Source organism: Delphinapterus leucas, chromosome 10 (genome assembly GCF_059928025.1).
Source record: "Delphinapterus leucas isolate spDelLeu-1000000601 "Yukka" chromosome 10, BTC_Dleu_Yukka2, whole genome shotgun sequence".
NCBI classification, from domain to species: Eukaryota; Metazoa; Chordata; class Mammalia; order Artiodactyla; family Monodontidae; genus Delphinapterus; species Delphinapterus leucas.
Genome location: NC_143138.1, coordinates 101242493 through 101246663, shown reverse-complemented (window position 1 = coordinate 101246663; position 4171 = coordinate 101242493). Strand labels below are relative to the sequence as shown.

The 4171-nt window shown below is 49.1% G+C and overlaps 1 non-coding gene across 1 annotated transcript; it reads left to right on the top strand.

The window, feature by feature from the left end:
- The first annotated feature begins 445 nt into the window (after positions 1–445).
- LOC115801558 (U6 spliceosomal RNA) lies at positions 446–552 on the top strand. Its single transcript, XR_004021865.1, has one exon. It is a non-coding gene; the product is annotated as a U6 spliceosomal RNA (small nuclear RNA).
- Positions 553–4171: the final 3619 nt, after the last annotated feature.

The window sequence follows — 4171 nt, the reverse complement described above, 5'->3', positions numbered from 1 at the left end:
CCTTCCCTGCTCTTTTCCTTCCTGGACAACTCATCATTGCTCTTTGAAACACTGCTCTTTGAAACTCAAGTCAGGCGTCAACTTCAACTCCCCAACCCAGACAGAATTCCATGCTCCTTCCTTGAGCACCCCATCACTCATGACTCTTGGGACTGGAATTCCAAAGGAAGCAACCTGGGGTCACAGCAAGAGCCCTGGCTCGGGAGAAAGACATTCCTGGGATGAAATTCCTGCTCTGCCACATCCCAGCAGTGCATTCTTGGGCAAGTGACTTAACCTCTCTGTGCTTCAGGCGCCCAACTGTGAGACAGAGATAATGAGCCCTATACGTGGTTGGGTTTCTGGGAAGAGAAAATGAAACGGTATAAGAGAATGACACGGCACATAGTAGGGACTTAATAATAGTTTGCGGAATGAAAGAATAAACTTTAAAAACGAACAAACAGTGCTCGCTTCGGCAGCACGTACACTAAAATTGGAACGATACAGAGAAGATTAGCATGGCCCCTGCACAAGGATGACACACAAATTCGTGAAGCGTTCCATATTTTTAAAAAAAAACCAACAAATATTTCCTCAGAATGCTCTGAACTCAGCACATGGAAAAGTTAGCTAATTTTCCGGAATGGAGCCTGGGGGGTATCTAAAGTCCTGTGCCTGCCGTTTATTGCCATCTCCTGATTTCAGAGAAGGCCGTGGACCACCTAGCCCTCAGTGGCATGCACTCTGAGGAGCCATTCAAGCCAAGGACTGCAGAGGAGTGAGTCCCTGGAGTGTAAACTGAGGCAGACCAGCCAAAGGAAGAAGAGTGGGCACATCCAAGCCCCTGGTGTTTGGGAAGCACAGCAAGAGGCAGCAGCCCACAGGGCTCAGCCCCACATCTGTAGGCTCTGTGAGATCAGAGGCCTTCTTGACCTTCAGTACTGTGTGCTCACGTCTGGCATACAATAGGTGCTCAAAAAGTGTCTGCCAGTTGAATGAATTATTACTTAAATAATACAAATAAGGATGCTTTGCAAAGCATAAACTGCCGTACAAATGCAGCTCTCCGTGAGCGGGGTCACTGCCGCCTCCACACTCAGGCCTGTGCTGGCCTGCTCCCAGGTTGGCCTCCCTGGGCTGGATACTGCAGACCCACAGATGGATGGGATGGGGTTTCTGCCCCATGGAGCTCTGAATCTAGCGGAGGAGACAGATGAACAAACACACAGTTATCCTCCAACAGGAGAGGGGCCAGGACAAAAACATGGTGGGAGACAGGGGGAGGGGGCAACAGGAAGCTGCACCTTGGCCTGGTCTCAGATCGGAACTAGAGGAAACGATAATTTGCTGGGTGAAGGAGACGGTAGGGGAGAGGCACTCCAGGCAGAGGCAGCAGCCTGAGCAAAGGCTCAGAGGTCTGGGGCAGAGCAAGGTCTGTGCACAATTAAGGAGGAAAGAAAGGTTACTGCAGCCAGATCCCAGAGGGCTTTGAATATCAGAGGTCTCCAGCTTCAAAGCGAGTGTCGTTGGACCCCTCAGAGTGCGTTTGAATTGGTGTTCAGCATTTTAAAGTTGGGAGGTAGTACGTCAAACTCTGGTTTTTTAGCTTCTCTAGAAAAAAATCAGAAGATCTGGTGGGCTGAGCCAGGGCTCCTATAAAGTCTAACTCTCTGGTTCAACTTTGTCCCCCAGGCCCATTTCACTCCCTTTGCCCACAAATATTTATTCAGCAACTACTACGTGTCAGGCAATGAGCTAGTTCCTGAGGATACAATGAAGAATAAGACAGGCATAATCATAGCCCTCATGGTACTTACATATTGGTGGGAGAGAAAGGCAATAAACAAGAACATGACATAAGGTCAGGCAGTACAAAGAGCTGGGAAGGAAAAGAAAGTTACAGGACTAAAGGGTGCAATTTTAGATGGGATGGCTGGGAAGGCCTCTGTGAGGAGGAGACAGTTGTGCAGATCTAAATGTAGTGAGTGAACCATGCCCATATAAGATGAAAGATCAACCCAGAAAAAGGAACATCGAGTACAAAGGCCCTGCGGCCTCCTTCATCTTTTGGGTCACTTGCCTTGCCCCTTTAAGCACTTAAGTGTGAGACCCCTACTCTAGGTAATGGAGCATAATGGGTAATGGGTAAGCAGGTGTAAACCACCCCCAGATGCATGTTTCAGATAAAACACTTCTGACCAGTAGTGAGGGAGGCACGGGAAATAGGGATATGGGTGGAAGGCATTGCATGGTTTTTTCCCGTTGGAAAAAAGTAATAGGATGACAAGGAAAAGGCAGAGAAGGTTCATCGTACGTGGCACATTCAAACTTGAGCCCAGGACAGAGAAGCCAAGAGTGAGAGCAGGGAAATCCCCATTTCCTTCCTCACAAGCTGCATCACCTGCCAAGCCCTGCAAAGTGGGAAGCAGGGGTGGGAGGAGAGAGACAGATAATGATAAATCTCCTGCAGCCCTGGAGCTGTTTGCTGTCGTTGTTGTGTTTTTTTTCCCCCAAGCCTACCTGGGCTGCTGCTTTAGAAAGTCAACTGCAAAGGAAACACTTTGATGGGGTTTTGGTTTTTTGTCTCCCCATCCCCTTTCTAAGCAAAATTAAAGGGTAGATTCCTTGTCCTTTTGCCCACAAAGTAAAAGAAAGAGAGATACTATTGTTTTAAAAGAGGAGAGGAGAGAAAAACCCTACAATCTTATACCATTCTTCTTGGCTGCACCAGGGGAAGGAGGCGATTCTGCACACTGACATCATAGTCTGTGTCACGGGACGTAACTTCTGCCACTCAAAGCTTTACGTGCATTTTTGAAGGTACAGGGAAATGTTTAAAATCGGCTTCAGTGTTGACACTGCAGTTGTTAAAACCAAACAAAAGATCCTTTCCCAAGTCTGGCTGGTTCTTCTTAAATTTATCTGGGCCCCCACTACCTGATTTAAGGCAATGAGCAGATGTTTCACAGCAGGAAGCGCATTAGCTCCAGATGCCGCCGCTTTGTTCTAGACGTGCACATATATACACTGGCAGACACACACACACAGACACAAACACACACACACGGAGGACTTGGGGCAGCAAACGTTCTCAGCTCCCCTGCCAGCACTTGGCATGCCAGCATGGACCATGTGTAACCTCTGCCTGCAGTTCTGACACAGAGATGAGCAGCGGGAGTAAACAGCCAATCAGATCCCACCCCATCGTCTTCCCGTTGTCTCCTAGGTAACAGGCAAAGGGCCACATCAGCTAGCTGGATACCACAGGGACTGGGACACACACACACACACACACACACACACACACACACACACAAGATCCCCTAAAAGTCCATAACTGCAGAGCCGCTGAATGTGCCTATCAGAACCCTGGACAGTTCCCCAAAGGTATTCAATGCCTTTGGTTCCTGCGCACCCGGCAGCCACAGCTCCTACAGCTTTCCCACCTCCGCCCCTTTACGCATGCATGCCATTCCTCTGCCGGGCATGCCTCTCCCCACTGCCATCTCCATCACTCAAAACCTTGCTCATCTTCGGATCCAGCCCAAGTCCTTGGTCAAGACTTCCGATGGCTCCCATCACAGAAAAAAATCCACGCTCCTCCCCTGTGGTGAGCTGGCCTTTCATGATCTGGCTCTTCCAGCCTCCTCGCTCATCACTCTCCTCCCTCACTCCTTCTTTCTCTTCCTCCAACAGGTCAAACCGGCCCTCCCCACATTATCCCCTGCAGACCAGGGCTCTTCGTGGTACTTGCTGTTCCCTCCGCCTACACAGCTCTTCCTTCTGCTCTTGGCATGGCTGAGCTTTCTTGTTCTTTAGTCTTGGCTCAAAAGTTACCTTCTCAGAGAGTCCTCCCCTGACCCCCCTTGACCACCCTACCTGAAGAAGTCCCCTCCCCTGGGACTCTCCACCACATCACCTTATGTTCCTGTGTCGTCTTCATTACACTGCTGACTCTGAAACGATCCCATTCCTATTTACTTGTTTACTTGTTCTGTCTCCACCATTAAAATGTACAGTCTGTTACGGCAGGGTCTTTGTTTTGTTCATGGCTGTATCCCCAGCCCCCAGAACAGGACCCAATAAATATTGGTTGAATGAATAAAAAGTCATTTCTTCCTGACTGCTTCTATATTTCCCCCTCTCTCTAATAAGAGAGCTGGACGTGATGACTTCTATTAAGCCTCCT